Here is a 13,143-nt window from a genome sequence, read left to right as displayed (position 1 = left end):
TGTAAGGATGCGATAGAGGGGGAAATCAGGGAAGATTCCTAGGTTTCTAACTTGAGCACCACAGGGGATGTTTATTAGGAAGCCTGTGTGAGGTGAAGGCAGGTTATGGGGGAAACTCAAGATATCCATTTTCAACGTTATATTCGAAATACTTATTGGACATCCAAGCTGAGAGAGCAAGAAAGCGAATGGCTATGTGAGTATGTAAATTTGGAAACCATCAGCAGATGGAGTGTATTTAAAGCCATGGAAATGAATGAGATTATGCAGGGCAAGTACTCAACAAAAAGAAGAGAACCCAAACTGAAGAGGAAATCAGGAGAATGTCGTGCCACAGATTCCAAGAGAGGAGAGCGTGTCAAGAAGAGGGAGTTATCCATTCTGTCAATGGCTGGCATGAGGACAGAAAAGGGCCCAATGATTGTGGCAAATGGAATTCATTTGTGACAGGACAACAGCGATTTCATCTGACTGTTGGTGGCAGAAGCCAGATGGGAGTGGGCTGAAGAGTGGATGGACTGAGAAGGTGGAGGCAGTGTTCCTAGACAATTCTTTCCAAAAGTTTTCCTCTGCAGGGGAGTAGAGAAATGAGGCAATAGCTAGAGGGGGATAGCGGATTAAAGGGCCTGTGTGTGTAGGCAGGCGTGTGTGTGTGTGTGTGTGGGTGTGCGCTGAAAACTGAGAGATCAAATATGTCTTTATGCTCATGGGAATTATCCAGTAAAACAGGAGACTCTTGACAAAATGACGAAGGAGACAGAGAGCAAGCTGTCTTTAATGAAACAAGAGGATGGGGCCCAAGTATCACTCCTATTAGAAAAAGAAATGCACCCTCTAACATAGCGCCTGAGGGTTAAACCAAGAGGAAGACGTGGGACGATGTTGCACCAAGTTGGTATCAGAGGAACATCTTTGCTCATTAAAAAGAATGAGTGAAGAGTAAGTATAATATTTATGGGGAGAAACTAAAAATTGATTTTGAAAAGAAACAACAGTTTCAGCTTGACTCTTTTTGAAATCTCAGGCTGGAAGCCAGATGTATTATAATTTTTCTTTGGAATTTCTTACTTTGATTTTATTTTTATGACTATAACCTTATTCATGTTGCCAGATTAACAAAATAATTTCTTCAATTTTTCTATCACTTGATGTGTTTTTACATGCAATTCTTTACTCCATCTGCAATTCTTTACTCCATTTTTTGATATGTGATAGATGGGCAGAGTCTTAACATGATTTTTTTCCCTCAGGTACCTCACTAATTTCCCTAATACTATTTAAGTTATTTACACACATTTGCATTATAAATTCTTACATATGCGAGGGTCGGTCTCAGGCCAGTCTTTCCTAATATCCGTCTTTCTGTTCGTGAACCAGTTCAATGCCGTTTTAATTATTGCAACATTGGAATGCTTTTTACTCCATAGTGAATGGAACACCTCCTCATTACTCTTTCTGTTTCAAAAAATTAGCTCTATATTTATTTTTAAAAAGTGTCTTTGGAATCATTTGCTCCAGTTCTGAATTCATGGGAATTTTACTTGGGACAATGTTAAGCCTAAAACTTAATGAATTTGGCATATTTAGTCTTTCTACGTAGCAACATCGTATTTTTCTATGATTATTCCAATCTTACTTCCTAGACTTAATTAAGGTTCCTTGGTTTTCCTCACATAAGTCCCACACATTAGTTACAGGGGCCAACCCAGTGTCCTTGACCCAAACCATTGGCAATGGCAATAGGATTGTGTCCTATTAGTTAACCAGAGTGGCTTCCATTTCCAGCAGACACATCCTATTTACGAAAGTAGCCCCAGAAACCGGAAGAAATCTGAGATGCCTGATTCATTTTCATACTTTTCTGGAACATGCCCAGAAGCCTAGGTCTCTGAATCTACCCTCACCGCAGCCCCATCTATAATTTTCCTTTTCCCATTTTCTTGCCATTACATTTAGATGAAGGAAATAATTTCATTCAGCCCAATGTATTGATGATTTAATGGCCGGTGTTGTATGTCATGTGTCATTCCAAAGGCCTAATGGTTATTTTTGCTGATACAATCTTCCAGAATAGAGGCCAAGGGCAGTTAAGTATATACTTTGAGTTAGCATAGGATGTGGTTTATGGAGGGTAAAACTGAGCAATGGAAAGACAAATTCTCAAAGCTTTTTAAAAAATTATTATTTCTAGTTATCTTCCTCATTCAAACCAATATTAGTTTTTATATTAAGCTCAAAACCACTTTTCTTCAATCTGACGGGTGGCATTTATTGATCACTTATTATATGTCAAGCATTTTGCATATATTATAAACAATGTTTAAAATAGCACTGTAGAGCAGATAGTAATCATCGCAGCTTCGGTTTGTTGAGTGGGTCCAATGCACGAGGCACAGTGCAGAGTGTTGTACATAGATTACTTATTAACTTTGTATATGGCGTATATTGCTGTAAAATTTTAACTGACTATTTTTTCTGTGATATTTCCTTGTGTCTTTTGGCCTCCATCTGATCCAGAAAGCCAGAGCATTTTATTTACTTTCTCAAGGAAGGGAAAGCAGAGAGAGAGAGAAAGAAAGCTTTTCAAAATCCTGGCCGCCTTTCGAGAAGAAAGCAAAGAACTAAAGTCATGGAAATAAGATTGGGGAAGGCACGTGTTTATTTGGTAGGTGGAGTCCCTGCCCCAGAGAATAGATAAAATGCCATGGGCCAGCAGAGGGGAGAGTAGGAGTCTAAGAAAGTTTCCTGTGCCCTGCCCCCTGCAGCCCAGCCTCAAACTCTGTCCCTGGGGGGACGACTGGAATCTTGCTTTTTGGGTGGAGCCCCGGGGAGGCAGAAAGAGTCCAGGAAGAAGCAGCTGTGTGGTGTTTTTATGCAGATGGGGCCTTTTGCAGTATCGTGGAGAACCACAGAATGTCTGGTCCTGCCAGGGTCTGGGAGACAGGAACCAAGGTTGACGCTCCACGTGGCGTGGATAGAAGACCAAGGGCCAGAGAGGATGATGGCTGCTCAGAGGGCCCCCCAGCCCCTGCCTGCCCCCTCTCTTCTCACACACCAGTAGGTATGCCCTCCAAAAACTAACGAAGAAGAAGGAAAGGCATCTCTGGGAAAGGCAGTGTGCCGGATGTGTGTGTAGTAGGCGGGTGAGACCCGTTATCCCTGAACTGGCAGTTGTGTCTGTCACCTGGTGGGATGGAGCCTCACAATAAAAATTAAGCAACCCCGTGAGGTAGACCGAGGTGCAAGAGCAGAGCCTTGCCAATGTCAAACCAGCGAGGGGGCTAAAATCTGAGCCTAAACTGATGCTACTCCTAGATCCTAGGGACTTTATCACTGTGACAGACTGCCTTGTGGTCTAGAGACAGCGAATACATCACACACTTGCCCACAGCCCGGAGCTCCTGGAGGGGAGCTGGTGTCTGAAGCCAGCCCGGGCTCTTTCTTCTGTGTGCCTCATTGCCTCCTTAGCATTGGCATATGCTAATCTTAAAGCTGCACTTTTTAATGCTATAGAACGAAAGTTGGCCAGCCTCCCAGATGGCGAATGGATATTTATAGTAGAATAGGTTGTTAGAGCTTGAAAAGAAATGATTGTCCAATGGCTTCATTTGGGAGCTCAGGAAATTTAGGCCTAGAATGACTAGATCTCAAAGCTAGTGAGTGGTCAAGGTGGGTCTGGAACTATCTACCTGGACCATAATCCCAAGCGTATTTGACTTTTAAAAATGTTGACTCTTTTAACAACATAAATACCAAGATTCATTGAAAATTGAGATAATGACATGTTCTCATTGTAACTTCTGGAGATAACAATACTTTTTCCCATGATTACAGGACCAGTATCTGCAAAGAGTAGTAAATAAAATAGCCCTTGTGATTTTCTCCTAATGCTAGGATTACCATATACTTTATCATCCAAACCAAGTCACTTTTGAAAGTGAAATAGAGGGATATATTAATAATTATACCAGGACAACAGGCATAAACGGGGATCATCCACCCTATCTTCCAAGCCGCCATTGCACCCAAACCCCATGACGGAGCAACCATTCATTTCACATGGATGCCAGGGCTGGGGTCTGACTAGTTTAAGCAATTTAAGATCATGTCCTCATGCTTGAACACAAAGTTGGCTCAGGGATGGTCAAAGGATGGTCAAGCCTGAGCCCATCAGATCATGGCATTCTCCTGGCTACAGAGATTCCACATGTGACCCAATGAGGTGTAAGGGGAGATTTCCAGAAGACTTCCAGAAAGAACTTCTGGCTCTTGGGACAGCTTCCAGGAGGGACCTCCTCTTTCCTTTTATACGTTGTTTGCACACTTTAGGCCTAGAATGCTACAGCTCCTGCTCTCTTTCCTCTGTTTCTATATCTGTCTCTCCACATTGCCATGTCCTTCTCTGTCATCTCTCACCCTGTGTGCATCTGTTTCTCTGCTTCTGTGTCTTTTTATATGTTTATCTTGTTATTTATATATCTTTTTCTCTCATAAAAATTCTCACAATTTTCTTAGTCTAAGAAATAATCATAAACAAGTAGTCTTTTATTCAATTCGTAATGACGATGTCTACTCTAAAAACTATCATTAAAATAAAACTGACAATTGAAATTGCAAAAATAATTTTTTTTTTTCCTGATGAAGATTCACTCTGAGCTAACATCTGCTGCCAATCTTCCTCTTTTGGTATGCGAGCTGCCACCACAGCATGGCCACTGAGAGACAAATGGTGTAAGTCTGTGTCTGGGACCTGAACCCATGCCGCCAAAATGGAGTGTGCTGAACTTAACCACTAAGCCACCAGAGTGGGCCTTAAATTTTGTTTTCTAATAAAAATTAATTGAAGAATTAAGTCTTCTTTATAAAATATAGATCTTAACATTTTTACTAGGAAAAAGTCAACTTGGTAGAAAGAATGACTTCAAAAACCACACAGTGGCAGAAGCTATAATGAGTAAAATTTGATAGAAACAAATAAAGCCAAATAAATCAAAGGTTTATTTTAAAATACTAATGGAAAATAATTCATCTGTATTAAAATTATTTTAGCAAAATAAAAATAAATATTCAAGTAATTGGTAATGGTTTGACTACAGCTGTCTTGTCCAATGTGGTAGACGTGAACCACATGTGACTATTTCAATTTAAATTAATAATGGCTAATAATTAACTTATTAATAATAATGAATCAAAATAAAATTAACAATTCGCTTTCTCAGTTACAATAGCCACATTTCAAGTCCTCAATTGCCGGGTGTGACTAGTGGCTACGTATTGAAGAGTACAGATACAAAACGTTTCTATCCTCTCACAAAGTCCTATTGGACAGCACTGGTCGATAGAAAATTGATCAAGGAATTAAATGGACTTAACAGAGTTCACTTTGAACACTACTCTATGGAATATCTTTAAAAACTTCTTAGTGTCAAAATGCTGGGATCAAAATATCTGTACCCGTTTCTCTATCTTATACATAAGACGATATGGGTTAAATGAAAATGAGTGACAATTTGAGTTCACAATAATTAAATATTTACAGTTATTAAAGTGAGTTTACAATTCCCCAGGCTTATGTGTGAAAATTCATCTTACTGTGACATCACCAACACTGAGTACATTTTACAGATGTGTTTCCATGTTATGATGCTTTCTTCAAAAGAAGCAATTTCTCTACTTACTTGTAGATTTTACCCTCTTTTGTTTGTCCAAGTCATTAAGCAGAATTTTGCCTTTATTATTTCATAAATACCCATTGATCGGGCTGGCCCCGTGGCCGAGTGGTTAAGTTCCCGCGCTCCGCTGCAGGCGGCCCAGTGTTTCGTCGGTTCGAATCCTGGGCGCGGACATGGCACTGCTCGTCAGACCACGCTGAGGCAGCGTCCCACATGCCACAACTAGAGGAACCCACAACGAAGAATACTACAACTATGTACCGGGGGGCTTTGGGGAGAAAAAGGAAAAAATAAAATCTTAAAAAAAAAAAAATACCCATTGATCCAAACCATAATAAAATTAGTCAAATCTAAATTTTTTTTTCTGTTGTCATCGACCAGGAGTATTGTATTAGAGCTTCCCATGACAATTGGGCTTCTGAAGTTCTCTCCTTGTATTTTGCATATTTAAAAATTTCTTGTGATGATATGCTATTTCACCTGAATGTCTAGGGGACTGCTATTTACATTTTGAACAAGTTTTTCAAATATACATAAAAGTAAAAAAAAAGAGCATAATAAAAGTTCCCCCATATGCCAAGTATCAAGATTTTGCTATACTTACTTCATCTTTACTTTTTTTAATTTCCTTTTTTCCTAAAGTATTTCAAGCAAATCCCAGACATTTTATCATTTTACCCTTACAAATATGGACATTTTTATTAATAGCCACAATGCTATCACCACATCCAACAAAACATGTAATTCCTTGTTATCCTCAAACGCCCAATACCAATGAAAATTTCTCTATTTGCCTTAAAATATCTTCTTACAGTTGGGTTGTTTGAGGCAGGAAACAACCAAGCACACACACTACCCTTCATCATTAGGTCTCCCACACATTGCTAATCTAGAATGTGCTAATCATGCCTTGGTTTGTTGAAGACACTGACCAGTTGTTCTGTGGAATGTCTTACATTTTGAATTTTTGTGTTTACTTCCTTTTGATGTTATTTAGCTTGTTTTCTGTACCCCTCCATGTAAACAGGAAGTCAGCCTTAAAGCTTGATTAGAGGCAGATTCAATTGTATTTGGTGCAATTAATACATAGATGGTCATGTGTCCTTCTTAATTCATTACATCAGGAGCACATCATGTGTGGTAGGCCCACTCTCAGTGATGCAAAGTCTGGTCAGGGGTTCAAGTGGTGACAATCTGATCTTTCCACTGCCATCCCCATTAACTTTTCATCTAAGGGTTTCACCTATTGATGATGTTTGCCTGAATCAATTATTTCATTAGGATTTGCGAAGTAGTGGGTTTCTAATTCTATCACTCCATTCACTTTGATTAGTTGGAATTATCCTGTAAAAAAACAAACAGATAAACTTGTCCTTATCAATGAGAGTAAATATTGGTCATACAGGAAAGGAAGGATAGATGTGGAATTCTTTCCCTTTACTGGCCAATTTTCAGATAGAGTTGGTGACCCAGCTGTCAATAATGGTGATCAGTCTTAAATCATTTTTTGAATATCATTATGAATACACAGGGTTTTATGTATTTAATGTTTCAATCAATTTTTGATTCCTATATGCTTTTTATTCCAGATTTTATTATGAAAACTTTTACAAATAAAAACTATTGGAAGAATTTTACAGTGCACATCTGTATAACCATCTACTAGAGACTACTATTAACGTGTTAGTATATTTGCTTTGTCACTTGTGTCCATCTATCCCTCTTATACTGTTCCATTAATCCTTATTATTTTTCTGATGAATTTTGAAGTAAGTTTCATACATGAGTATATTTCGCCTTAAATAGTTCATTGTGGATATTACTAACTAGATTTCAATATTTATTTATAATTGTTTTATGTTCTTTAGACATTCGTTCATAATACTTTAAACGTTAGTATTTGAGAGCTTCCTTGTTTTCAGGCAAAAAAGTCTTAGTCTCCTCTTGTATATTTCCTGCCCCAGACCTGGAATCAACCCTTCTTCCAAGGAGCCCATGGAGTTCTTGTGTCAGATAGCTTCTGCTGTGCAACTAACCATCTCAAAACTTAGCAGCAGAAAAAAACAATTTTTTGGCTCATAATTCTGTGGGTTGCTGGGACAGCTCACTTCATCTCTGCTGAACCCTCTAATACATCCCTGAAAAAGCAGCACAGGTGGCTGGATAATCTAGGGTGGCCTTATTCACATGCAGGGCTAGGTCTGTGACCTCTGCGGGCACACAGGGCTCCATGCTCTGAAGGCCTCATACTTGTTCCCAGTGCTCTGCTATTGCTTTTTTGAAATTATTGGTATTTTGAACAAAGGGTCCCACATTTTCACTTTGATCTAATCCCATAATTCACATAGCTTGTCCTGCTCATATGGCCGGCCCTTGGTGAGCTGTTGGCTAGGGCACCAGGGGCGAAAGGGCCGTGTTTCTCCCATTATCCAGTCAGCTCACCTGCGCTTCTTCACATGGTGGTGGTCACAGAGTTCCCAAGAGAAGCAAGAAAATAAATCTCAAGGAGAAAGTGCTTTCAAGCCTCTGTTTGCATCATATTTGCTAAAGTCCCATTGGCCAAATCAAGTCACGTGGCCAAGTCTAGACTCAGGGAGCAAAGGCAACACTCAAGCGTGTGACTCCAAGGGGAGCTGTGGTGACCACAGTTGCAAAAACTCTCTGAGAGGAGTGAATAATCTTTAGAGACTCTAAGCTGTTTGCTTAGGGTGCTCATTGCTCCCAGGTCGTCATTGCCTCCAGGACTTTTAAGTGGAAAAAACTAAGAAAGATGTAGCTTTTGAAAAGAAAATAAGGAGTTCATAGTGTTATTTTCATTTTAATGCAATGCTACTCGACTTTTACTTAACTTTTTTGATTCTGTACTTGCAGCTTTGTTGTTGAATGCTGAAAATCTTGGCTCCTGACAAAATTAACACAGTAACTTAGTTGCTTTAACATAACAATTTAGAAAAATTTATTCTGAAACCATACTACTATTACTAATGATGATAAGCTTACTCAATGAAGTTTAAGATTTCCTTATAGCTTCATTTGCCCTTATAATATATTTCACTAAGGCTAGTCAATCAAAATACTATGTTCTAAAGTTATTTGAAATAATTGTGTTCTTCCTATGATTATGTCACTAACTTGAAATACAGTTGGATGGTGGCATTCAATTTGCTTTCAAGACTTAGGCAATGCTTTTTATTCTTCTTGATTTATTTTGACATTTAATTGAAACTTTGATAAAATAGTCATAGATTTGCATGCAGTTGTAAGAAATAATAGAGAGATCATGCATACACTTTCCTCAGTTTCCCCCAGTGGTACCGTTTGTCAAACAATAGAACAACCAGAATATCAACATTGATGCAATCTGTGGATCTTATTCAGATTCTCCCAGTTTTACTTGCACTCTTGAGCGTGTGTGTGTGTGTGTGTATTTAACTCGAAATAACTTTATCACAGTCAAGATACTAAATGGTTCCGTCACTACAAGGACACCTGTCTTGATTTTCTTTTGTGTTTTGACTATGGAAGATAATTACATGATTCAAAAGTGAGAATTGTATGTTAAGGTATAATCAGAGAAGTCTGGCTTCCATCCATATCTTCTTAACTCTGCTTCATCCCTTTCATTATTGATAATTTTTTAAAACTTAGTTTTTACTTTATTCTTCCACTGTTTCTTTTTCAAAATGTAAGCAAATACATATATCTGCTCATATTCCTCTCCTTTCTTTCAAATAAGGAAGCATAGAAATATAGGTTTCCTGGCACTTGCCTTTTTTACTTAATAGTTGTTTCTGTCAAGATAGGCTAGGGTCTGCCTATGCTAAAACCACTGAAATCTCAGTGGTTTGAGACAAAACAAGTCCATTTCTCATCTCACAGTCCATGCCCCTCTCTGGGCAGTGGGGTCTCTGCTGGGCCATTGTCCTTCTCCCTCTGGCCTGGGCTGAGGGAGCAGCTATGCCTGGTGATTGCCAGTCACAGTGGCAGAGGGAAGAACGTGGCAGAGCCGGCCCTGGCTTTCAAGGGACTCACCACGCTGCTGCTCACATTTCATTGGCTGTAGAAAGTATCATGGCTGTAGCGAACTTCACGTGGGCAAGGAAGTTCAATTTTATTGCATGGTTGGGAGAAGAGAGAGCCAACACATCTGTAAACAGCCGTAACAACTATCACAGCCCACTTTTCTTGGCACTAAATGTTTGACTCAAATTCTTTCCTGCGTACAAAATGCACTCATGTAACCTGAGGATGCTAACCCATTCCTGGCGTTAGTCTCCCAGTCCAGACTCTGGATCATGGGTGCCAGCCCTCACACCAGAGGGGCGGGTGTGTGTCTCTACGTTAGATCCAGACGTGGCATTTCTTGTTTTGTTTATATTTCACTTTATTTTAAATTTTTTGTTGAAGTGTAACAAAACATTTCTCGCACCCCAGAAGATTTCTTCGTGCCCCTTCCCAGGCAATAACCCCACCAGAGAGATAGCTGCTGTTCTATGCTATAGATTAGCTTGCCTGTTCTGAACTTCATAGAAGTAAAATCATAAAGTATACAACCTTTTATGTTTGGCTTCTTTCACTACCTCATACCTGTGAGATTCACCCACGTTATTATGTAGTAGGGGTTCATTCCTGTACACTGTTGAGTACTATTCTACTGTATAAATACCACAATTTGTTTATGCATTCTACTATTGATGGGCACTTGGACTGTTTCTTATTTTGGATTATCATAAAGACACTGTGAACATTTTTGTACAGGTCTTTTGGTGGCTATATGCACTCTTGCATTTTTTATCTAGGAGTGAAATTGCTGGGTTATAGGATGGGAGTTTGTTTTCTTTTTCATATCATATTTGTATTTACCTATTAAACAGCTCTCTAAAGTGGTTGTATCCATTCACATTTGATCTGCTTTCCTGGATTCAGAGTTTTATGAACCAAAAGACAAGTTATCTCATCCTCTATCCCCCTTCTCACACACAGACACCCAACAGCATACCATGAGTGGATGGACAGAGATCATCACAGCAGACATTTCCATTTGGAGAGTGGACGAATGGGAGGAACACAGCAGTCTCTGTAACAACGCCGACACTCCACTGGGGGGCTGTTGTGAGGACCCCCTACCCTGGGGTCCTTGAGTGGGACTGCTCTGCTCTCTGCAGGGGCTCCCCAGGCCATTGCTTTTATGACTCTTTGGCTCAACCTCTGCAAGGCCCTTCTCTTCCCTTTATCCTCTTTGACTAAATATTTCACCACTGCATAGCATGGATCACCATTCTTCCAGCTTCTGCTCAGTTTCTGAGCCATTTACTGCTGGGACAATACCACAATTTCTTTTTTTTTTTACCACAGTCCCCTACTTCTGGCTACAAGTTTATGTATCTGTCAAGATACTGTGTTAAGCTGCAGAAACAAACTAACACAAAGTCTCAATGGCTTTATACAACAGGGTTCACGTCTCCTCATGTTACATGCCCTTTGCCAGTCAGCTAGGAGCTCTGCTTTGTCTCACCATCATCCTGACTTTGGGACCCAAGCTAAAGGAGTAAGCGCTGGCTGAATGATTGCATAGCCTCAGCAGAGGGAAAAGAAAGAAAAATGAATCACGCACTACCTCTTAACTCCACGCAGAGCTGAGCATATCACTGCCACTCACATTTTGTTGGCAAAAGCTAAATTCAAGTGGGCACGGAAAGAGAGCCTACCTAAATGACTGCTCCACGATATGTCCTGGGAACAGCTCCACAGCAGGAGAGAGACCCTCATTCTGCTAAAGGCCCAACAGGCACGCAGTGCTCCACTGTGTGGCTGTGCCAGAGTTCATCCAACAAGTGTCCTGATGATAGACATTGGTCACTAGGCTGCCTTTGGCATTATTAATAATGTCATGATGAACAGCCTTGTCTATATGTCATTTTACCATTTTTGCTAATGTGTTTGTCTTTTTGTGTGTGTGTGAGGAAGTTTGGCCCTGAGCTAACATCTATTGCCAATCTTCCTCTTTTTTTGTTGAGGAAGATTGGCCCTGAGCTAACATCATTGCCAATCTTCCTCTATTTTGTATGTGGGATGCTGCCACAGCATGGCTTGATGAGCGGTGGTGCTAAGGTCCATGCCCAGAATCCAAACCTGTGAACCCTTGGCTGCCAAAGCAGTGTGTGGGAACTTAACCACTATACCACTGGGCCAGCCCCTTCTTTGTCTATTTTTAAAAATTTTCTGTGTCATAATATTTTGTGTTCCTTTAAACTAGAATTATTAGCCTAATCTGATATTTTTGCATTTTAACAGTTTTAATTGACTCTTACTTAGAGTCAAATTGGTATATTTTCCTATAGTTCTGATTTCTTTAATGTTTCCTGTTTTTTGTTCTTCTTTGCTGTATAATTTGTCTCTATCTTGCACAGGCTGTATCATTTATTTTCTCTTTTGAGGTAACATAGATGTTAGCAATCATGCTTTAGGAGGCTGGCTCCTTGGTGTAGTGGTTAAGTTCGGCATGCTCTGTTTCAGCGGCCTGAGTTCACGGGTTCAGATCATGGGCACAGACCTACACCACTCACTGGCTATGCTGTGGTGGCAACCCACATACAAAATAGAAGAAGATTGGCACAGGTGTTTGCTCAGGGCAAATCTCCCTCAAGCAAAAAAAGAGGAAGATTGGCAACAGACCTTAGCTCAGGGCCAATCTTCACCAGCAGGAAAAAAAAAGGAATGAGAGAAGAAATCATGCTTAAAACCATTTGCTTTTAAGCGTATCAAGTAAATAATAAACATATATTAGGATAAAACAATAACTTTTGTTATTCCTTAAATATAAGTGTACCTTTATTTCTGTGATTCAATCTTTGTTCATTTTATTTGCAATTTATAGTTCTAGATTATTCTTGTAATCTCCCTCCTTTATATAACAGCTGCCCCCTCCCCCAAATCATTCTTTGCCTTTGCATTCGATTTGTCAACCATACCTGCAATGGTCGCTTTTACTTAACAGTAAAGGCCTTCCCAGTAGGCTGTAACTTCTCCTTTCTCAATTTTTCGGTTTAGGTTTATCAATTACGGTGTATCCTGTGGGGCTGTTATTTTTCTTTTCTTTGGCTTCGTTTCTTCAGGAAGGGGGCAGGCAGGTTATATTGAGCTTCCGTCACATCACAGTTTCCTCATTCTCCTCCGAAGTCTCTGGTTTCCACAAGCCTTCCCCTCACAGGCTGTGTCCTCCAGCGCCTGTCCTCAGCCCCCTTCCCTCCTACACCCAGGACTCTAGCCATTTCCCACCTCTGACGGGACTCCGATACCTCCGTCTCCAACCAGAGGCACCCTCCCAAGAAAATGCGTCTTTCCCAAGGCCTTCCGGGGATCCTGTCCACAATAGTCGGAAGATAATGCAACTTGCCATCTCATTCTTCTCTAAATCTGCTCTTGCTCTTGTCTTACCCTCACGAGGATCACCACCATCCTTCAAGTCACT

The sequence above is a fragment of the Equus asinus genome, chromosome 1 (assembly GCF_041296235.1).
Source record: "Equus asinus isolate D_3611 breed Donkey chromosome 1, EquAss-T2T_v2, whole genome shotgun sequence".
In the NCBI taxonomy this organism is placed as follows: Eukaryota; Metazoa; Chordata; class Mammalia; order Perissodactyla; family Equidae; genus Equus; species Equus asinus.
The sequence above is the reverse complement of the archived record's forward strand: the minus strand, read 5'-3'. Positions refer to the sequence as shown.